A 24,458-nucleotide genomic window follows, 5' to 3' on the forward strand; every position below is an offset into this window, starting at 1 on the left:
TACAGTTCGTCCTGTGCACTAATCTGTTTCACTCTCTAAATGAACAAAGTGGGAGATCACTGTCATGGCCAAAGTTACATGGCCAAGACAAGCTGTGGCCTGGGAGTCCCAGGTTCTCCTGTGTGGGCACTTCCCTGGCATATGCTAAATGATGGGAAAGTCTGGGTCTCATGTTTCTGTGTGGTCCTTACCTCACTCAACTTCTGCTCTTTCTGTTCACTCTGGGCTTCCGTGCTCTCATTGATACAGTTCTTAGTTTTCCACTGTTCTGTATCCCATTCTGCCTTGGACGCCTTTTCTTCCTGCTGCTCACTGAGAAGCTTCATTAGGAGGCCTGTCCTGGAGATGAGCTTGGCACAGGTCACTTGCACATGGGCCCCAGAACAGTCCATCTTCAAGGTCCGGATAACATGAGAAATGAACCTTCTCACATCGTTGTTGGGGATGATGGACTGTAGTTGATAGGTTAGCGGAATTTCAAACTGATCACCTGGGGATGAGAGCAATGGGTAATTGAAGCTTTTGGGCTCGGGGGACAGGTCAGTGCCAACGTTGTTGTATTCCCATTTTGTCTCAGTTTGTTTAACAGTTGGCTCTAAGTTGAACGCAGTCCTAGTGGAATCTGCCTCAGGAAGATGATTGGTTTGTGTTTTCAGAGATGGTGCCTTCTGGCATAGTAGTGTTTTCCATAAAAACGTTTTCTTCAGAGGCATTTCTTGCAGTTGTGTTTTTTACAGTAGTGTTTTCTATAAAACGTTCTGAAGGAGCAAATACTTCTGGAAAAGGGTTTTCTTGAGGACTTAGGTCTCCTGAGGATGAAAAAGCTGCTTGTGAAGGGGAATTTATGAGACTCTTCGCTGCAGAGAACGGCGGCCTCTTTGTGAGCATCAATCTATTGAGATAACTTTTCTTTCTGAATTTTCTAATCTTTTTGGCCTTGGGTGTTCTGTGGGCCACATGGGAGTGATTTTTGTGAAAGTGGTATTTTTTTCTGGAATGTACGATTGGTTTAGCAGCCTTCATATTTTTTAACTCTAGCCTTTGCATTTTCTAAAATTAAAATGGTGTAGGCTAAGTCTTTCGATCTGTCTCCAACCTGAGGTAGGGCTTTTGCAGTTGTGGAAGGCAGAAGGCACGCCCATGGAGAAGGGTTTCAGCAGAGAGGAGACTGTTGGCTTCTGTTCTTGGGTGAATGAAGGCTTGGTGTAGATGGCATTTCCCGCTACATTCTCGGGCCCCTGCACTATCTGAGGCTGTTCTAGCTCCCTTGGGGCTGGACTCCCGAGCCTTTTTTCTTTGGCAGCATTCTCCCCAAATGCCTGGGCACCCTGTTCCCTCCTGATACTCTGCTTTCCCACCTCTTTGAAGGGCCTTTTCTGGATGCTCCTTGGGCCCATGAGGACTCTGTTCACTCTCTGCAGGTTTTTGCCTACACTTTGAACCTTTGCCAGGCTGTTTTCCTGTGGTTGGACAGTTTCTAATTTATTTTCAAATATTTGGCGTTTAAATTTGTTACCTAGAAGGCTGGGCTGCAAGCATGGCAGTTTTTTCTTCCCTTTTTAACTTCATCGATTTTTTTCTTGTATTTCTGCATCTAACATCTTTTCTAGCAAATACACCTTTCTCAATTTATTTTCATAAGTTGAATTGTTGGATGCAGGTTGAAACGAGGGGCTCTTTGTATTGTTTTTCAAAACAGGAGCCTATCTCCATCTTGCACGTTTGAAAAAAGCAGTTTAATGAATGGTAACAACATTGATTCTGCATCTAGATTTCCTGCTGAGAAATAAGGCAAGATGTAACAGCGCACTGATAACATCACTGTCATCGTTAGTGTCTAGCTGCTCACTCCCAAAGCCTGACAAGTTGATGCCACTGCTGTCTGAGGCTGCCTCCGGCTCAGTAGTCAGCTCAGTGCTCATGTGCTTCTTCCAGGCTTGTAACACTTTCATGAACACTCTTTCTGGATTCCCTACAGATGCTTCTTCACCTGTCAAAAAAGAAGAGACTGCTTTGATCCTGAAAGATAATGGGACAGCATGCATCAGTCCACAGCTGTATGCCCCAGCCACACAAAGTAGGAGTTAGCAAACATTAGAATGCCATTCAGAGAGGAGAAACACACACCCAATCCTAAACCTATGAAATGGCAACAACAAAAGGAGGAAAAGATATCTTTTGAAAATATGGCTACCTACTTGGAACATTCCATAGTGTGACATAGAGTAACTCTGCTTAGGATTATTTCGTTGATCCCCAGGGGCCAATTGCCCAGTGCTCAGTCAAAGCCCAAGGTGGAAGACAAGTGCTTCCCTGATGAGCTGTCCTCTCTGCAGACTGCTCTGTACCCTGTGCTGTCCTGCCTCAGATGCAGAGAGAGCACAAGGCTCCCTCTCTCCTCGTCCTCAGTGTGCCTGTGTTCTTGCTACCATCACAGCTGAATGCAATGAAAGGCTATCCTCTGAGAGGAGCAGGGTGGAGATGCTAAAGTGGAGGCCCCCTCCCATTGCTGATAGATCCTCATCTGGCACGCGCTCCACCCACCCACCCCAGTCTCTGCTACCACATATCGTAGCCCCATCAAAGAAGACGCGACATGGAAAAAACACTGTGTCCACCCTAGTCCTTTTCTTAAATTTGGGCAGGGATCCAGGGTGTAGGTTAAGAGATTTTTAATTTGCCAGATGGTATGCCTATGTTGTTAAATATACAATGAATCTATGGTATGATAGCAGTTTCTGGATAAACATTACTTGAGGTCCTAAAATGCAGAAGGGAAAAAACAGCTTTTGTCAGATGCCTACTTTGCTTTCATTTCATCTCTAATATGTTGGATGGGGAATCATCCAAAGCTTCTGACTGCGTGAAGGTCAAGTGTGCCAGTGTGCAGCTGGGTTTCTTTTCCAGAATTAAAAGTATTTTGGGTGGTGCTGAGGGTCAGAGGAAGAAGTAAAGATTGTGAGAAAGGAGAAACATGGGCTTGGGGAGAACCCAGAATTGGGGACAGAAGACCTGGCACTAAGTTGTAGCACTTAGCACCTCTGATCTTGTTTTTCCTCATCTGTAAAAGGAGATTAACAATACTTTTCTGCCCACCTCTTGGGGAGAAGGGAATAATTTAGTTGGTTAAAAAAAAAAAAGTTTTGAAAAATAAGCAACTCTGTCTTTATATAAGTAGCCAAGCATTATTAATTATCCACCCCATATCACTGGTAGATACCTGTATTCAAGCTATGTGGACATAAAAGCAATCACATTTTAGAAGTGATGAAGTTGGTGCTAATAAACCCAATCTACAGAAAAACTCTTCAAAGCACTTGAGCATTTGTTCTGTGAATAGAAATGTTTGAGATTCAGAGCAAGTTCAGAGTGGGATGGTCTAAGAATGGAAAAGCCCTCCATTCCATTAGAAGAGTCAGGGAGCAATTTCTGGTTATGGAACCAGAAGCTCTCAAGCTTCAAATAAAACAGCATCACTTGTATTCTTATAAAATTGTAAAAACAAAAACAAAACTGGATCTACATCTGTCCTAAAAGGCAGAGAGTACTTGAGACCTCATGCATATAAAACCAGCTTACAAACTACATTGCACTATATGAAGAAATTATCACTGGGGGCAAAGCACCAAGTAGGGAGCACAATACACAGGGTGTGGATGTTAATGTCATTCCCTAGCCTTCCCATTCCCTTCTCTTGGTCCTTTATGCATATGGAACAGTTCCATTATTAAATTTTGTAATAATAACTGAGAACCTGTCTCCCAGCGAGGGAGTAGTTCAGAAGTTGAGGGAGTTTAAATCTGAATGAGTAAATAAAGCAATTATATCATTAGCTTAAAATTTTATCATCAATTAAAGATAAAAAATTTAAAAACAAATACTTAAAATAATGTAACAATTTATCACCAGGCAATTTGGACTCACGACAATGTGTGGTGTTTGTCAGACATGCACTGTTGCAATGCAGCTTGACTGTCTTGCAGACAGCCTTAATGCTATTTTTAAATTGGCAGAGGCAGCAGGCCATATGGCTAGGTAAGATCCTATAAGATGAAAACACAAAACAATAAATAGTGGTAAAGCAGTTACTTGAGTAGGCAAAGGAGGCAGGCCAACGCTACCACAGGGCTGGGCAGAAAGGTGTTACTGAGGCCTGTGGACTGGACAGTTGGGTAGGAACCAGAAGGCCAATGGGAAGGAGGACAAAGGTGCCCAACCGAAGGGTAAGCATGGCAGTGAGTATGGTATGCCTAGAATAAAAGTGGTTGGGATTAGAATTGGGTGACACTGATCAGTAGTTTAATTCAGAAATATCTCTTCCCAACTCAAAAGTCTCACTTTGGGCTGAAAGTACACAGGAAGAAAATGGACTTCTAAGAAGAGTCTGAGTAAGCCCCCAACTTCTGGAGTCCCTTTCTCAATTCCTGTTGGCAGTGAGAAATATTAGAAATTACTCTGGGCATTAAAAATAGTTCAGTTTAACCTGGATTGTGGGGTTAAAAAAATAACAGAGATTGCATTGGCCAAATCTCGACAATTTGAGCATTCAAAAGAATAACAATAAGCTACAACATAATATATAAAAAAGAATCCATGAAGAATGATATTAAAAAAGAGAGAGAGTTGTTCTTTAATGAAATAATGCCAGCTAATAAATGTAGAAGGAATGACAGAATTTTAAAAAGTGTTACTTTGCAACCACCAATGTAATAAAAATTGATTCAGACGAGGATTATCACTGATGGACACAGCTGGGTGAGAAGACATTTGAGAACAGGATCTTTACTGATCTCAAAGTACCACCCCACAGATATTTTATTAATTAACAAAGGGAAAAATTATTTTTTATTTTTTTATGAGACAAGGTCTCACTCTGTCACCCAGGCTGAAATACAGTGGCAAAATCATAGCTCACTGCAGCCTTGACCCCCCCCTGGGCTCAAGTGAACCTCCAAATTCAGCCCCTGCAAGTGTATGGGACTATAGTCTTGTACCAGCACACCCAGCTAATTTTTTTTTTTTTTTTTTGTATTTTTAGTAGAGACAGGGTTTCACCTTGTTGCTCAGGCTGGTCTAAAACTCCTGGACTCAAGGGATCTGCCCATCTCGGCCTTCCAAAGTGCTGGGATTAAAAGCATGAGCCACCACACCCAGCAAAATAACTACAATGGAGAGATCTGGAAGATCACCTTAAACAAGTGATCAAACTTAGCATTATGAGCCACCTGCAATCACGAGGCAGGAAGGATACATCACCTATGCAGTATTCTTCCCAAAAATGCTAACTTGAATCTCATCATGCGGAAACAGACAAATCCAGATTGTGGGACAATTTACAAAACAACTATCTTTGACTCTTAAAAAATGCCATGTCATGAAATATCAAAAAAAGTAGAGGAATGTTTTAGATTAAAGGAAATGAAGACATGACATGCAGTGCCCAATCTTTGATTGGATTCTGTGCTATTCTTTCATCTTTCTGGTATGTTTGAATTTTTTTTGAAATATAAATTTGGTCAAAAGAGATAACCAAGATAATTGATTAATTTATTGTTATGGCTCATTGGGGGCAGTTTCAGAGAAATAAAAACAATCTTTGTAACTGGAGTAAATTCTCAAGGTTAATCTTAAGCAATATAGCATGGTCATTAAGAATACAGATTCCACAGCCAGACTAGGCTTAAATCCCAGCTCTGTGAATAATGTGAATTTGGGCAAATTGATTAATCTCTGTTCCTTGGCCTTGTCATTATAATAGTACCTACCTCTAATGAGTTTTGAGGATTAAATGAATCAGTACCTGAAAAATGCCTGACACACAGTGAATGCTCAATAAATGTTAACTACTATAATTATTACATTACAGAGGTTGGGGGGGGGCCTTTTCTGAGTCCTCCAAAAGGATGACTTTATTAGGGCCACATTAAGACTGTGGAAACAGAAGAGTATTCAACATGAAGTCTATGAGTTGGGAGTACGATTTATGGAGTTTTAGATTAAAACTGCATCCAATAAGTTGGTCTGACACATCTTTCGAACCTATGGAGGAATAATCACAAGTGACTAGTTTTCCTTTTGGTCCAATAGAAGTCTCTGATCTTCATATAGATTGAATGTACCCAGAACCGTAACCTAGCATTTTACTTATATAGCAACCTTAACTCTGACACAAAGGTGTTTCTTTTGTTTTGAGGCCAAGTCTCACTCTGTTACACAGGCTGAGTGCAGTGGTGCAATCTCACTTCACTGCAGCCTCTGCCTCCTGGGCTCAAGTGATCCTCCCACCTCAGCCTCCTGAGTAGCTAGAACTACAGGTGCGTGCCACCATGCCTGGCTCATTTTTGTATTTTCTGTAGAGATGGAGTTTCACCATGTTGCCCAGGCTGGTCTCAAACTCCTGAGCTCAAGCAACCCTCTCTCCTTGGCCTTCCAAAGTGCTGGGATTACAGGCATGACCCTAAAGTTTTTGTTATTCTTTTCCTGGCCCCGACTTTTGATTTTAAGCATTTTCTTTTTTTCCTTTAAGCCTTAGGATGGCTAGGAAGCATTTTCAGATGGTATAATGAACACCTGTATAACTTTCATCTGGAATCAACAGTTGCTAATACTTTGCCGCATTTGCTTTCCATGTGTGTATGTCTATAAATTTTCTGGACAAACCATTTGAGTCAGTTGCAGACAAAATGACCCTTTGCCATTAAAGACTTCAGTGTGCAGCCTCTAAGAAGCAAGGCATTCTCCTACATAACCAGAGGACTATCATCACCCAATGGAACTTCATATTATCATTGTCTACTATGCAGTGCATATATACATTTTCACAATTGTCCCGATCATAACATGGCTTAAAAAATTCAGAATCCAGTCAAACATCAGACATTGCATTTAGTGTTCATGATTTTTTTTTTTTTTTTGTAGAAAGACCTTTTATACTTCTGTTTACAAAATTCAGGCATACATTTCAGTTTGCCCTGAACTGTGCCCAAGGCTGTGTGGTCATCTCTGCCAGGGTGTCTGTGCCCTCATGTACTGCTGACGAGGAGGGTGCAGAGCAGAGCCTGGGGTCTGGAGGCTTTGCTGGGCCTCAGTGGGAGGGGAATGTGAATGTGGCCTAGCCCAGAGGACCCTCCATTTCATCAACTTTGGATTGGGCAACAGAGGAAGCAGATGTCCAGGCTGCGGACCTGCTGGTCTGGGCAGGGGTCTGGGAACCCCGGGGTTGCCTGCCATGGTCTAGAGGAGATGGCTGGGGCTACTTCCCACAGGGTGGGGTGGCAGCAGCTCGGCAAGGGGAGGCCTGGCCACTAGGGGCTTGAAGATTTGCTCACTGGAGCCTTTGTGCTTGGTCCTCAGCAGCACAGCTGGGGCTGTGGTCCCGTGCAAGGTGTGCTGAGGGGTGTGTAGGTGGCTGGTGGTGACAGCTTGTGCCAGAGTGACACAGGCTTCCGTGGGCCTGGCTGGGGGCAGTTAAAAAGCTGAAAAGGTACTTGGCTTTGTGAGGGCAAGGCTTGGGAGGCAGGGCCCTGCAGGAGGCCATGTTCTCTGTCCTGGTTAGGAGGGGGGAGGTGTGGGAGGGAAGGTGGGGCAGATCCCAACTGGCCCCTGTCCCTGGGCTGCAAGCTGACAGCAGGCCGGGGAAGCAGTGAGGCCCTCTGCCCTGGCCTTGGGGAGAAGGAGTGCATGTGTGAGGCTGGGATACAGTGGCCCTGGAGTGGGGCTAGGGCTCATCGCCAGCACCAGGCACGGGGAGGATTTAAAACCAGGGTCCTCTCTCTGAGCCACCCCACAGGGACGCTTGATTTAAGCCTGTTAAGGCCGTGGAACTCGAGGGTAGGCAGTGGGCTGGGCCACCGTGGGGTCAGGATGGAGGTGTGGGGGCTGCCCTGGAGGCACATTAGTGTTTCTGAGAGCACCTTAGTGTTGCCCTGCCTCAGCCAGCTGGGCAAGGAGTTGGGGAGCGGGGAGGAGGCCGGCACCATGGAGTGGGGAAGGGAGCCGTCACCATTGGCGATCAGCGCTAGTGTAAACAAGCATCTCCACCCACCCAGATAAGCCCCCCACCCAAGTGTGGGGCCCTGCTCAGGGAGTACCTCAAGGGCCCTGGCCTGGGTGGCGCCAGCAGGCTTGGACACTGCCCTGGCAGCAGGGGCCCCGTGGAAGGCAGGAGACCCGGCAGGGGGTGCCACCCAGTGTGGATGGAGGGGCAGGGCGGGGGCGCCCGTGAGTCACTGGGCAGAGGCACAAGCACGTCCACATAGCTGAGCAGGAAGAAGCGCGACTGGCCATCCAGCATGCCCTCGTATCAGTTCTCGTTCATCTGGTTGATCAGTGTGAAGACATCGCCCTCATGGAAGCCCAGCTCCCTATCTTTCTCCAGCTCCAAGTCATACAGCACCTTGCAGCTCGCTGGTCTAGGGGCGGCATGCTCCTGCTAGGAGTCCAGATGGACTTGTCGTAAGATCGGAAAGAGGACGAAGCTGCGATCTTGGGGACTGTGGTGCATGAGAAGCCCCGGTTGGACTGCTCAGGCTTTTGAGGTCAAAGCACTCCCGGGGCTTGGGCTTATACTCCCGCTTGGGTTGTGAGGAAGCTTCCCGGATTCTGCACTTGAGCTTCTGGGCCAGCTCATCCAGGATCTGCGCGGCCTGCCGGTGGTAGTCCAGCTGCACCTCCACCAAGGCCGGGAGTTGACTCACCTACTGGATGTCGGTCTCCAGGAGGTTGTGCATGCTGGTTTCTGCCACCTCCTTAGACTGTTCAAACTTCTCCAGCACCTGATGCAGCTCCTCATTGGGGATCTTGCCCTGCCGCTTCTTTTAGTCAAAGTCCAGGTGGTGGCCTTCCAGCTTCTGCAGGTGGTGCTGGATCTCCTTCAGGTCTTTCTTGCATAGGTTCTGGAGGGGGTCAATGAAGTTATGCTTGACCTCTGTGTCCAGGGAGTCCTTCACCTCTGCCAGGCGCTTCATGGGCTCGCCGGCATCCAGCAGTGCATCGCTGAAGTTGGACTCGTTGCCCAGCTCCTTCCCGTGGCAGATCAGGCACTCGCCCCGGAGCGCCCCTGACTGCGAGTAGCCGGGGTTCTTCACCTGGCCCCGGATCTTGCACGCCGTGTTGAGCATGGTCAGCTTAGCCTGCGAGGCTGGGTTGGGCTGTGGGTAGTCGATGGTCCTGGCCAGCACTTACGTCACCGCCTTGCTGATGACATCCACCTTCTTCTCCATCTCTTTGAAGTCATCATCCAGCTTGGTCCCCTCAGCCCCTCTGACCTTCTCACTGACCAGTTGGCTCGCCTTGTAAAACTGCTTCTTCAGCCCCGCAACCGACATGCTGCCTCCTGCCGCAGAACCTCCTGCCCAGACCCCGCCAGCGACAGGCTCCCGGGCACCACCAACCCTCTGCGCGTCTCAGCGGTACCCATCGGCACCGCCTCCACCACCCGCTTGCCAGCTTGGCACCCACCCCGGTGCCTCCTTGAGTTCATGATTCTTTAGTCTCCTTCAATCTAGATCTGTTCCCAGGATTGTTTAAAAGCATACTGACAAACCTTTGAGACTGTAAATGACCTGAGGTATACATTATCTTTACTTGAGAATAGTAATTTTTCAATATGCATTAAAGATCGTTACACATGAGCCAAGACAAATGAGCTGGTCTACTTACTTTGTATATAAATGCGTAAACTCCTGAAGACTTCCAATAATGAACTCCAATAAGGCAATTAGTTCAATGTCTTTATGGCCTTGGTGACAAATGGTTACAGACAATGAGAGCATTTTTCCTATCCATTAATGGTCAAGAAAAACGCAGACAGATCCTCACTATCTTAGAGAACTAAATGAGAAAGCTGGTGGGTGAAGAGGACTTCATCCAGAGAGGAAGGGATCTAGCTGACAGGGAAGATGCTGCAGGAGGCTGAGGAAAGTGAGCCTAGAGCAGTAAAACAGATCTGACAACCTGGTGAAAGTAAGAAAGTGACCTGACAAAAATGAATGGAGCAGAGTGCTAAATGAAGGGCTAATCTTGTATAATGCCCTCAGCCAGCCTTAGCATAACTGAGTTTCTATTTAGCTTGCATATTGTGGGGGGATGGGGGTGGTGGTGGCACAATTTAAGTTGCAGTAAGTTGTGTAACAAACTCACAATAGGGCCCTGGAGAAGAAACATATATATATATATATATATATATATTTTTTAGACAGGGTCTTCCTCTGTCACCCAGGGTGGAGTGCAGTGGTGCCATCTTGGCTTACTGCAACTTCTACCTCCTGGTTTCAAGCGATCCTCCTGCCTCATTCTCCCAGAGTGCTGAGACTACAGGCATGTGCCACCACACCTGGCGAAGATGTAGATATAGCTATAGATATATAGGTACATATATATCTATAGCTATATCTACAAAGAAGGCCAGGCATGGTGCCTCATGCCTGTGATCCCAGCACTCTGGGAGAATGAGGCAGGGGGATCATTTGAAGCCAGGAGGTTGAAACCAGCCTGGGTAACACAGTGAGACCTCGTTTCTCCAAAAAATAAAATTGAAAAAAAAAACCATATATGTAAATTAACTCAAAATGGATCATAGACCTAAATGATGTAACAGTACAATTTCTGGGAGAAGACATAGAGAGTAAATCTTTTCTACTTTGGATTAAACAACAGGTTCTAAGATTTCTTTAGATAAGAAACAAAAAAGCACAAGCCATATAAGAAAAAATTGCTAACTTAAAGCTGATCAAAATTAAAAACTTCTGCTCTTCAGAAAACACTTTATTTATTTATTTATTTTTTGAGACAGAGTCTCACTCTGTCACCCAGGCTGGAGTGCAGTGGTGCAATCACGTCTCATTGCAACCTCCACCTCCCAGGTTCAAGCACTTCTTGTGCCTCAGCCTCCGGAGTAGCTGGGATTACAGGCTTGGGCCACCACACTTGGCTAATTTGTGTATTTTTAGTAGAGATGGGGGTTTTGCCACGTTGGCCAGGCTGGTCTCGAACTCCTTACTTCAAGTGATCCACCTGCCTTGGCCTCCCAAAGTGCTGGGATTGCAGGTGTGAGTCACTGTGTCCAGCCAGAAAACACTTTTAAAGGAATGAAAAGACAAACCACAACCCGAGAGAAGATATTTACCAAACACATATCTATAAGGCCTTGTTTTTTGTTTTTATTTATTTACTTATTTAATTTTTGAGATAGCATCTCACTCTGTGACCCAGGCTGGAGTGCAGTGGCGATCATAGCTCACTGCAGCCTCGATCTCCCAGGCTCAAGCAATCCTCCCACCTCAGTTTCCCAAGTAGCTGGGACCACAGGTGAGCACCACCACACCTGGCTAATTTTTATATTTTTGGTAGAGACAAGGTTTTACCATATTGCCCAGGTGGTCTAAAACTCCTGGCCTCAAGCAGTCCTCCTGCCTCAGCCTCCCAATGTGCTGGGATTATAGGCATGAGCCACTGTACCTAGTCCCTGAAAAGACTTGTATCTAGAATCTATAAAGCACTCTTTTTTTTTTTTTTCTTTTTTTTTAGATGGAGTCTCACTTTGTCGCCCAGGCTGGAGTGCAGTGGCGTGATCTCTGCTCACTGCAAGCTCCGCCCCCTGGGTTCATGCCATTCTCCTGCCTCAGCTCCCGAGTAGGGACTGCAGGTGCCCACCACTATGCCCGGCTAATTTTTTTTTTTTTTTTGTATATTTAGTGGAGATGCAGTTTCACCATGTCAGCCAGGATGGTCTCGATCTCCTGACCTCGTGATCCACCCACCTCAGCCTCCCAAAGTGCTGGAATTGGGATTACAAGCATGAGCCACAATGCCCGGCCTAAAGCACTCTTAAAACTCAATAATGACGAATGTCTCATGGGATTACAGGGGGGAAAAAAAAACCTCAATAAAAATAATAATATCCAATTAAAATATGGGAATAGATTTGAACAATTTAGTAAAGATATTTGCACATGAATATTCAATATCACTAGCTATTAAAGAAATGCAAATTAAAACCAGAATGAGATTCCACTACACGTCTAGCAGTAGAAAGGTGAATATTTCTTTAAAAACTCAAATATAAGAATCTGCTGGGCTGGGCCAGGCATGGTGGGTCACGCCTGTAATCCCAGCACTTTGGGAGGCTAAGGCGGGTGGATCAAGTGAGGCCAGGAGTTCGAGACCAGCCTGGCCAACAAGATGAAACCTCATCTCTACTAAAAATACAAAAATTAGCTGGGCGTGGTGGTGCACGGCTATAATCCCAGTTACTCAGGAAGCTGAGGGAGGAGAATCGCTTGAACCTGGGAGGGAGAGGTTGCTGTCAGCTGAGATCTTGCTGCTGCACTCCAGCAATGACTCTGTCTCAAAAAAAAAAAAAAAAAGAATCTGCTGGGCCAGGCATGGTGGCTCACGCCTATAACCCCAGCACTTTGGGAGGCCAGGCAGGTGGCCTCCCAAATTGAAGTCAGGAGTTCAAGACCAGCCTGGCCAACATGGTGAAAGCCCGTCTCTACTAAAAATACACAAATTAGCTGGGTGTGGTGGCAGGTGCTTATAGCTACTTGGGAGGCTGAGGCAGGAGAACTGTTTGAACTCAGGAGGTAGAGGTTGCAGTGAGCCAAGATGGCACCATTGCACTCCAGCCTGGGGACAGAGCAAGACTGTGTCGCCAAAAAAAAAAAAAAAAAAAATGCTGAAGATGTGGAACAACTGTGACTCTCATACAATGCTGGTGGAAATGTAAAATGGCACAGCCACTTTAGGAAACAGTTTAGCAGTTTCTTAAAAAGTTAAATATACACTAAGCATGTGAACAATCCAACTCCTAGGTATTTACCCAAAGAAATGAAAACATAGATTCACACAAAGACCTGTATATGAGTGTTTTTAGAAGTTTTATTCATAATTGCCAAAAATTGGAAGCTACCCAAATGTCCATACATTGATGAATGGTTAAACACATTGATAACGTTCACACAACTGGAATACTACTGAGCAATAAAAAGGAGTGAACAGTTGTCCTTTGGTGTCTGCAGGGGATTGGCTCCAGGACCCCCTGCAGACACCAAAGGCCACAGATGCTGAAGTCTTTTATATGAAATGACATAATACTTGATATAATAAATGACATAAGCCTCGGGTATACTTTAAATACCTAATACAGTGTAAACGGTATGTAAATAATTATACCATAAATTTTCTGTTATTGTTGTATTATTATTTTACATATTTTAATTTTTTCCAAATATTCTCCATCCATGGTTAGTTGAATCCATGGATGAGGAACCTGCAGATATGGAGGGCCAGCTGTACTGATTGGTGTAACAACATGGATGGTAGCATAATCTTAAAAAAAATTACGCTAAATGAGGCCGGGCAAGGTGGCTCACACCTGCAATCCTAACACTTTGGGAGGCCGAGGTGGGCGGATCACTTGAGGTCAGGAGTTCGAAACCAGTCTGGCCAACATGGTGAAAGTTCGTCTCCACTAAAAATACAAAAATTTGCTGGGCGTGGTGGCACACGCCTGTGATCTCAGCTACTTGGGAGGCTGGGATTCTCTCAGGAGAATTGCTTGAATCTGGGAGGTGGTGGTTGCAGTGAGCCGAGGTCACGCTGCTGCACTGCAGCCCGGGTGACAGTGAGACTCCATCTCAAAAAAAAAAAAAGCAATACTAAGTGAAAGAAGCCAAACACAAGAGGCTACATGCTACATGATTTCATTTATAAGACATTCTGAAAAACGCAAAACTATAGGAACAGAAATCAGATTAGTAGCTAACCGGCTGATGGTGGGAGGAGGGGATTGCCTACAAAGGGACACGAGGGGCCTTTTTGAGGTGACAGAAATGCTTTATATTGGGAATGTGGTGGTGGTTATGTAACTATACATTTGTCAAAACTCATCAAACTAGGGCCGGGCGTGGTGGCTCACGCCTGTAATCCCAGCACTTTGGGAGGCTGAGGCGGGTGGATCACAAGGTCAGGAGATCGAGACCATCCTGGCTAACATGGTGAAACCCCGTCTCCACTAAAAATACAAAAAATTAGCCGGGTGTGGTGGTGGGCACCTGTAGTCCCAGCTACTCGGGAGGCTGAGGCAAGAGAATGGTGTGAACCTGGGAGGCGGAGCTTGCAGTGAGCCAAGATTGCGCCACTGCACTCCAGCTTGGGCGACAGAGCGAGACGCCATCTCAAAAAAACCCAAGCAAACAAACAAAAACACTAAACTGTACACTTATAAAGGGTGAATGTTATATGAAAATTATATCTCAGTAAACCTGACTTAAGAAAATAATAAAACCTAAAAAACCAACTAAGTAAAAATAAATCTAAGAAAAAAATAACTTAACAGTTTTTCCAATTCAACAGTCATCGTGAGAATGTTCTTAAGTATGGTAAGTGGGACTTGTGTTGTTCCCATGTTTCCGAAGAAGAGAGCCGAAACATTCATGATATGAACCCCAATACCAATTCTGTACTTAAAAAGATATTTCAAGGACATATGACTACTTCAATTTTGGCTTCTCTATAAAACAAGCCAGTTCAACAGTTTATTTGCTGTAAAATTCCAGAGAGCTCTTATTAAAGAAATTTAAGTTGATCTGTGTCATCAAATTAATGATATTTAAGAGTAGAACTTACAGTTTTGTTTTTTTTTTTTTTTACCATTATCTTACTTCTCATTTCATATTGCATTCACCCATCTTGATTATTTACTCTTTTCTTACTTTTTAGAATAATGAGCACCTATTCCTCTTTGCTTTCTTGGTTAAGTAATATTCCTCCATATGTCTACATGTTCCAAATCTATACAGGTTTTTCAACACTGTTCTTTTCCCCTGCTGGCTGTCTTGACCATTACACATCTTTTCTTAATCCTTTTCTTTGCCAATAACTTTTTTCAATAACTCAGTTAAAATTTATGACTTTTTAGCCTAAATGCAAAATACTTAATCTTTGATGACAAATTTAAAAAGAGCATAAATCATCTCATGACTCATGAGGGTACTATAGTACTTACAGATACATTAATCCTGGCAGTTCAAAGAGATATGGATCTTCAGCAGCTGTCAGAGGATTGTGATTGAGAATTCTGAAAAAAATGCGATAAAATTAAAATTACCTGCGTTTTCAATGTGTGAAACTGTATCAAAATTTATATTCATTTTTTGGTATGGAACTTTTAGGTCAAAAAAATCATTTTCTGTTTTTACCTAATAAATCACCATTAGAATCTGTAAAGCACTATTTCTTTGGGAACTGCCTAGATATCTAGAAGATAGAGGAGAGAAAGAGGGGAAGAAATAGAAAAAAAAACAAAAAGTGGATAGCAAAGAAAAAATATGCCACAGAACTTTTCAGGTCAAAAACCCTAGAAGTGACTATGTCGGTAGGAAGCCCTGACTCTGTAGGAAACACTATTTCTAGTGTCCTCCATAATTCAAGTTGCTTGTTTTTTTGTTTTTTGTTTTTTGTTTTTGAGATGAAGTCTTGCTCTGTCACCCAGCCTAGAGAGCAATGGCTCCATCTTGGCTCACTGCAACCTCCACCTCCTGGGTTCAAGCGATTCTCCTGCCTCAGCCTCCTGAGTAGCTGGGATTACAGGTGTCCGCCACCACGCCCAGCTAACTTTTGTATTTTTAGTGGAGACGGGGTTTCGTCATGTTGGACAGGCTGGTCTCAAACTCCTAACTTCAGGTGATCCATCCCCCTTGACCTACCAAAGTGTTAGGATTACAGGCATGAGCCACTGCACCTGACTGCTTGCCTTTTATCTTCATAAAGTTTTTAAATTTTATGGTTTAATTTGCACAGTTAAGAAAAAAAAATTGGACTAATTCTTTTGCTTTATAGCCAAAGAAAAAGGGATAAATCTAAGAGGAGGAACTGGTCAAAACCATACTCCTATCACATACTCCCACTTGTCGTCTTGTATGACATCACAGCCTTTGTTACACTGCATGTAATCACCTGTCTACTTGTCAGTCTCCTGGGCTATCAGCTCCTTGAGGGCAGAGACCACATCTTATTGTCATTGTCATCCCTGTGACTGGCATCATGTCTGAAATTTACTAGGGATTTAATAAATGTTTATTGAATAAACAAATGACATTTTATTTATATGTCAATAAATGAATACATTAATTTTGATGTGAATTTTTATTCCAAAATACTGGAATCTATTTTCTTTTTAATTCTTTAAAGTGAATGGGAAAAAGAAAAGAAACAGGAAGAAATAAAAGAAAACCACCCTTCAGGTTAACCCAAGAATCACTGTACTTTTGCAGAAATTATAAAAATAATAATTATTACATTGAGTATCTATTGGGCTGCTAGGTATTTGTGATCAGCATTTCACATTTAATCCTCACAATAACTTTATGTGGTAGATATTATTGCCCTATTTTATAAATGAGGAAACTGAGGCACAGAGTGGTAACATAACTTGTCCTAGGTCACCAAGCTATTAAGAAACAAAGCTGTAATCTGAACTCATGTGCTTAATCTGTATGAAGAAGAAAGGTTTACTTTAACCTTATGGTTTTTAAAATTTTTCTTCTTTCTTTCTCTTTCTTTCTTCATTTCTCTTCCTCCCTCCTTCTTTCCCTTCCCTCCCTCCTTGTCCTCCCTCCCTCCCTTCCTCCCTTCCTTCCTTCCTTCTTTTAAGTTAGTTTCCATTTATTGGCTGGGCCTGGTAACTATAATCCCAGCACTTTGGGAAGCTCAGGTGGGTAGATCATCTGAGGTCAGGAGTTCCAGACCCCATCTCCATCAGAGTCTTGCTCTGTCACCCAGGCTTGAGTGCAATGGCATGACCTTGGCTCACTGCAATTTCCACCTCCTGGGTTCAAGTGATTCTCCTGCCCCAGCCTCCTGAGTAGCTAGGATTACATGTGCCCGCCACCACACCCAGTTAATTTTTGTATTTTTAGTAGAGATGGGGTTTCACCGTGTTGGTCAGGCTGGTCTTGAACTCCTGACTTCAGGTGATCCACCCACCTCAGCCTTCAGAAGTGCTGGAATTACAGGCATGAGCCACTGCTCCTGGCTGCCAGATTCTTATGAGGGACTCCCAGTGTATAAAGTGTTTAGTAAAGGTGGTGAGTTTAAGACACTTGTATTGATGCTACCTAAACCTCTTGGTGGAGGGACCTAATGAGCCTGTTCTCTGGTGTGAGGGCAAACGAAAAACAGACCCTCAGTGTCCCTTCCCTAAGTTAAGCATCAGCAAATTAATGAGGACAGAGAGGAGTATCTGCAGAAACTGCTGCTCTAGTCCAGACACATCCTGAACGCCTCCCTCTACCTCAGAATGAACTGTGTGAAACTAGATTTCTCAACCACAAGAGAAGTGGAAAGTCTTTTCTAAAGTCAGATGTGGAGGAGAATCTTCACCTTGAGTCTAAAGTCCCCTTCAGGCCATTGAGTATACCCACTCTGATTTGCTGGGTATGTTATACAGAGAAATCATAGAATTCTTGCACTTATGGTAGAAGAGTAGTCAGGACAGTATATGGAATTAAAATAGAGCGATGTATTTTCTTTACAATTTTTTTTTTTTTTTTTTTTTCACAATTGCTTAACATGAACACCATCTTGGCCAGGCATGGTGGCTCACACCTGTAACCCCAGCACTTTGGGAGGCTGAGATGGGTGGATCACCTGAGGTCACAGGAGTTCGAGACCAGCCTGGAGGGGAGGTTGGAGTGCAGTGGCACAATCTTGGCTCACTGCAACTTCCACCTCCCGGGTTCAAGCCATTCTCGTGCCTCAGCCTCCCGATAGCTGGGATCACAGACGCCCGCCACCACGACCTGCTAATTTTTGTATCTTTAGTAGAGACGAGGTTTCGCCATGTTGGCCAGGTTGGTCTCAAACTCCTGACCTCAAGTGATCCTCCCATCTTGGCCTCCCAAGGTGCTGGGATTACAGGTGTGAGCCACCATGCCCAGCCCTACACTTTGGATTTAACTTTGATTCCTGCTCATACACAGAGTTTCTAGCTGCTCACGCGCGGAGTTTCTAGCTGCTCACGCGCAGAGTTTCTAGCTGCTTAAACGTCTGCAGCACTTACCTGCAAGGAGGGAAGCTTAACACAAAGTCCTCCAGGGAGCAAAAAACTGCACCGCTACGACCAGCTAATTTTTTTGTATTTTTAGTAGGGACAGGGTTTCACTATGTTGGCCAGGCTGGTGTTGAACTCCTGACCTCAGGTGATCCACCCACCTCGGCTCCCAAAGTTCTGGGATTACAGGCCTGAGCCACCCCGCCCAGCAACAAGACTAATTTGGGGGTCACTTGTTTGATACCTTTTCTTGCCCATGCTATAGGTCAGAACTAGGACAAGCAGAGGAGGTCATATATAAGCTATGTAAGTCTCTTGGCCTCTTTGTACCTTAGTTTCCCCATTTGAGAAAAACGAATGGATCTTAAGACATACTTTTCAGAGTTCATAATGGGCTTGTACCCAGCTAACCAATAATTGTATGAGTTTTTATACATAAATAGGTGTTTACACTTATTCATCTTCTATTTCACTTACAACTTGTGTAAAAACTGCATTCCGTGCCAGGCCTGAAATGTTCCAAAGCTCAGTTCTGTTAGTAAATTGCAACCAAGATTTCTACAAAAAAAGACATAAGCCAAAGGAAAAAAAATTATTTCAGAACATTTATCATTTGCCATGAGTCTAATTTGTATAGGATGGAACATAACCTCAATCCTTTCTCTAAGCACTAAAGAAATCTCCCTGTGGAAGATACTGGCTTATGATTTATAATTTAACATTGCACATGTGGTGCATTAGATACAAAACAGTGAATGCTCAGTAAATACCTGTGTTAAGTGATCTGTATTTCTCTAGAACAGGATTTCACAACTTCAGTGCCATCGACATTTTGGACTCTATAATCCTTTGCCGTGGAGGTTTGTCTTATACCTTGGAGGATGTTTAGCAGCATCTCTGGCCTCTGCCCACCAGATGCCAGGAGCACACCCACAGTTTTGTCAACCAAAACTGTCTCTGGACATTACCAAATGTCACCTGAGTACAAAATCACCCCAGTTGAGAACCACTGCTCTCTGATGATTCACTATGGTCCGCGTAATAATTCTCACACTAATCTTTGCTAGAGACAAAAACAGTTTGCTATATAATTTTAGTACCTTTCTACTGGTCAAATTTTAATCATATTTCAAAATGGATAGCAAAGAGGTTTATAATTAAGTTTTATAAAAATTCCAAATATAATCAAGTTATATTTGTAACTTACATAAACTGCAAAAATGGTAGGGGTTCAAATGTATGTCTTTCAATAGACTATTTTATTGCAGGATAAATCTCTAGGAAAAGGAAAATATTGCCTTGATAAGTTATTAGATGTCGATTAGTATGAATAATAGTGAGAGTTTAGAATAATATTGAATACACATTTTTCAACTCTAAACGTTTGGACTTGTATTTGAACTTTCCAGAGCCCTAACCCTGCCTGTACCTCTCCTAGAGTCTTACCTTCATAGTTTCAATAAATAAAATATACAACTTAATAGACTTTGGAATTAATTTTTCCTGAGAGCAGTAGACTTGATTAGATGCCCTTCTGTAGTCTCATCAAATCCTAGATTATGAGCTCAAAGTTTTGATCTCTATATATAGTTTCTAATATTAAAACAAATAGCCTCACATTTATACACCTTCCTAGCTTAGGTCTGTTTTCCTAAGCCAGTTCAGGATCAGAAGAAATAAAAGACATCCTTTCACAGCATTTGAAAGGAAGTTACCCCTTTACCTAATACATAACTTTGAACTAATTCAAATCATATTAATATAATTAATTTCTATCATATTAATAGAAATTCATTTTTGGCTTTATATTGCTTTAATATTTCATGAAAGTGATTTCTTCAGTTATACACTGATGGGGCTTGTTGTCCCTCCCTCTTTACCTGGATGGTGTAACGTTGTCTGGCTGGTGTCTCCATCTCTAGTCTCTCCCTTCCTAAACTATCCTGCACACAGTCATCATATAAACTCTCCAGAAGTGGCTTTTTTGAGGGCAATTAAAATTTTATATCTACATAGTCTACATAGTCTTCACCCCAACAATTCCATTTCTAGATATGTATTCCACAGGAATACTTGCCCATATTCACAAAGAAGCATCTACAGGGATTTCATTGCAGCAACGCATGTAACAAGAAAACTAAGCCTAATCTAAACATTCATCAGTGGGGGAATTATTAAATAAACTATGGTGCATCCATACCATGGATTATGTAGGAGTTTAAATGAATGGGGTGACCCTCTAAGTACTGGGAAGGAAAGAAATCATGAAGTGAAAGAATATCATATCATATGATAATTGATACACTTATATGATATCATGTAGGTGATACACTTACCAAATGATACATAACCATGAAGTAAAAGAATCAAGTTGCAAGAAGTTACCATTTAGGTAAAGAAAAAAGATTTTAAAAACCACACAACAAATCTATTTTGCCTTATGTAAATATATATGTAGGCAAATGGGAAAAAGTCTGGAAGCATGTATACTAAATGCAGAGCAGCATTACCTCAGGGATGAGGGAGCAGGGCACAAGGAGGGTTTTTGTTATACCTGTTATTGCATTTTTATACATTAAAAATAGAATCATGGGCTGGGGGTGGTGGCTCATGCCTGTAATATGAGCACTTCAGGGGGCCAAGGTGGGAGGATCACTTGAGCTCAGGAGTTCAGGACCAGCCTAAGCGGCATAGGAAGACCCTGTCTCTACAAAAAATACAAAATGAGGTGGGCATAGTGGCCTGCACTTGCGGTCCCAGCTACTTGGGAGGCTGAGGTGGGAGGATCACTTGTGCCTGGGAGGTGAAGGCTGCAGTGAGCTGTGATTGTGCCACTGCACTCCAGCCTGGGGGACAAAGTAAGACCCTGTCTCTTAAAAAAAAAAAAAAGAGGGGAAAAAAAGAATATAACCACGTATTATTTCTGTGATAAAAAATAAATTTAAATTGCCTCTTATTTTAAAGAGAGCCTACCAAATTTAATTTTAAAATAACCGTAGGATTGCAATCAATAGAGGTTGATTTGGGGTATGGAGGGGAAATATCTTTTCTCAGACGTACCGACCTCAAAATTCTGGACCAAGAAGGATCTTACAATGCAGTTAGTTTTTTGTCATATTTGGAGAGAATATACTCACAGTTTCTTGGTCCAACTGTATGCTTTCCATACATTTCCATCAATGTAGGAAATATAGTTTCCTTGGTAATTTCTGTAAAGAAACACAGTTTATATCCTTGAATAGGTAGGAAAAGAATGAACAGGATAAGTAAAAGAATCATGGCAACCTTGTCGGGGATATTCAGAAACAGAAAATAACACCTGCTTTCTCATTTCCAGAGCTAGTAGCTTCCCAGTGTGCACAATTCATCAAGAAGTAATGTGGGGCCACTGGCACAAATGATGAGGCATCTCCCGGAAGCTTAACTTCCTATCCATCCCATCTCTTGGACAGACAATGCCAGTTAATTACTTTGAATGTAAGGACTTTATCCAAAAGCACTTATGTGTCTGAACTAACTCCTTCTACAAATCAAAAATGGTAAATACTTCAACAGAAAAATGGGCAAAAGCTTATCATTTCAATAAATAAGTAGAAACCCTATGCCAGGTAACACCAAAGCTTTGCCCTCTGTTGAAACATCCTAGGCTTTTTCTTTCCATTCTTATTACAACTGATCTGATTTAGCCCCTTCACACCTTAGTCCTACATTTTGCTAGACCTTTCTATTTTGTCTCCCTGAAATAAGATTTTCCTTTTGGGCACTCTACATATGGATTCTAAAATAATCCTTTGCATGTTTACACTTGAACATAAAGCAAAAAACAAAATAAAATGAAAGAATCCTTTTGTTTTAATCATTTAATCTCTCTTGCTCGGAAACTTTCAATGGCTTTCCATACCTCATTGTGTAGCTTTCAAACTCCTATAGCTGATAGTCAAGGTTTTACATAATCATATCTTCATTGCTCCCTCACCTAATTCTTTGCAGCCAGATTGGTCTACTAAATTCCAACCATACCTGTAGCCATGCCTTTGCCTAGACTGTACTCCCATTTTTTTTTCTATTTAACAAATTACAGCTACTCTTTAAGACCTAAGTTTTAGCTTATCCATGTAGCTTTCCCTGATCGCCACACCTCAAGGATCACAGATTCTGGTAAATTATAGCACCAATGGTCTGCATTATCTTTTAGTAATTAATTATATATACCTCCCTTTTTATGCCTATTCTCTTTCTTCCCTCCTATCATTTTCATGTTCTGGAGACAGTAGCATACTTGGCCCTGGGTGTGACACAAAACGAGTGCTACATATAGAAAGCCAGGGACAAAGATGAGTTCTGGACATAACTAAAGGACTAAGTAATCATGGTAACAGTCAACACTCCTACATATGCTAGGCACTGATGAAGTGTTTCATATATTCACTCACCTAAATTTCACAACAATCCTATGAAATGGTAACTAGCATAATCCTCAGTTTAAAGGTGAGGAAATTGAGTCACAGAGCAGAATAACTTGCTCTGGGTCACCAAGCTAATAAATGACAGACCTGGGTTCAAACCCAGGCAGCCTGACTCCAGAATAAACTCTTAACCACTTACAGCATCATCACTGAGATGGGGAGAGGGACAGGCTGCTGTAAAGGGAGTGAAGGGAAAATGGGAGGAGAGCAGCGGTTAAGCAATGATGTGATGGGGCTAAATAAAAATGGATATGAAAATGAGTAAAAGACTGGAATAAAAGTAAAAGACTGGAGAAGGGGCCTAACAGTAAAGGAGAATGAAGAGAAGGGAGAGTTGACAAGCAAAGGTGAAAGCAGAAAGTCAGTTGTCAGTATGGCTTAGGGAGATAAAGAAGGCCCAGGAAGGCCTCCAGGAAAAGGCTGCCATGTCAGGCAGGACACAGAGGACAATTGAGGAAAGGTGATTCTTACAAGATGGTGAAGGTGCCATTGTAGGTGTTGGGCTCTGGCACAGGCACTTGGCGGAACCTCTGCTTTGGACTGAGATCAATACACGACAGCGTCTCATATCTGCAGGTACAGAGCTCACATATGTTGGTGCTTGTGGAGGACTTCTGTTCCTCTGGTGCAGTTAAAGCCTTATTTTGGGCGTAACTTTCAGACTGCACCAATGAATCCTGAGTAGGTTCTAGTTCAGTAGGTGGACCTGTGACATCAGTCAGGCTTCGATGCAGAGTCTGAACCTGGTCTGGATGAGGAGCTGTAGTCTTCTCCAGGGCTGTAGGATGTCCAGTCTCTGTAGTGGATTCTGGAGTGATGGCAAGCCCCAGGTCTGGAGGCTGAGTTGATGTCTCCTCCGTGGTTGGAGATGGTTTAACCTCTGTAGTAAGTTCTGTAGTTATGGTAAGCTCTAGGTCCAGAGGTTGAACTGTGACTTGAGTCAGGTTTGAATGCTGAGCCTGACCCTTGTCTGAAGGTGGAAGTGTCACCTCAGAGTGTTTTGGAGGAAGAGCTGTAGTCATCGGGGCTGTAGAAGGGTCAAACTCTGTCGTGGATTCTGGAGTGATGGTAAGTCCCAGGTCCAAAGGTTGAACTGTGGCTTGAGTCAGGTGTGAATGCTGAGTCTGAACCTGGTCTGGATGTGGAAGTGTCACCTTAGGGTGCTTTGGCGGAACTATAGTCTTCTTCAGGGGTGTAGGATGTTCAACCTCCATAGTGGGTTCTGGAGTGATGATAAGTCCCAGGTCCACAGGTTGAACTGTGACACTGGATGATATTTGATGCTGAGCTTGATCCTGACCTGGTGTTGGAATTGTTACCTCTTGATATACTGGAAGTTGGGGTACAACTTTCTTAGGAGGCTGAGTTGGGGTCCCCTGCATGGTTGGAGAAAGTTCAACCTCTGTAGTAGATTCTGGAGTGATGATAAGCCCCAGGTCCACAGGTTGAACTGTGGCTTCAGTCAGGTGTGAATGCTGAATCTGAACCTGGTCTGGATGTGGAAGTGTCACCTTAAGGTGCTTTGGAGGAACTATAGCCTTCTTCAGGGCTGTAGAATGTTCAACCTCCATAGTGGGTTCTGGAGTAATGGTAAGTCCCAGGTCCAAAGGCTGAACTGTGACACTGGGCAATGTCCAATGCTGAGCTTGATCCTGACCTGGTGTTGGAACTGTCATCTCATAATGAGCTGGGGGTTAAGCTGCAACCTCCTTAGGTGGCTCTGGAAGCTGAGCTGGGACCATCTGCTGGCTTGAAGGTTCTACCTCCTTAGGGGGCTCTGGAGCCTGAACTGTGGCCTCCTGCTGGATCGGAGAAGGTTCTGCCTCCATAGGGGGCTCTGGAATCTGAGCTGGAACCTCTTGCTGAGTTAGAGATGGTTCCACCTCCTGAGGGAACTCTGGAGGCAAAGATGGGGCCATCTGCTGGGTCAGAGAGGGTTC

General features: G+C 43.4%; 2 pseudogenes; both read right to left on the minus strand.

Moving 5' to 3' along the window:
* The window catches only part of LOC129017619 (leucine-rich repeat-containing protein 37A3-like), a 29,908-nt pseudogene that overhangs the window by 3,670 nt on the left and 1,780 nt on the right, over positions 1 to 24,458 (minus strand).
* On the minus strand, positions 7,965 to 9,440 carry LOC129016829 (endophilin-A2-like; annotated as a pseudogene).

The sequence above is a fragment of the Pongo pygmaeus genome, chromosome 19, assembly GCF_028885625.2.
Source record: "Pongo pygmaeus isolate AG05252 chromosome 19, NHGRI_mPonPyg2-v2.0_pri, whole genome shotgun sequence".
Taxonomy (NCBI): Eukaryota; Metazoa; Chordata; class Mammalia; order Primates; family Hominidae; genus Pongo; species Pongo pygmaeus.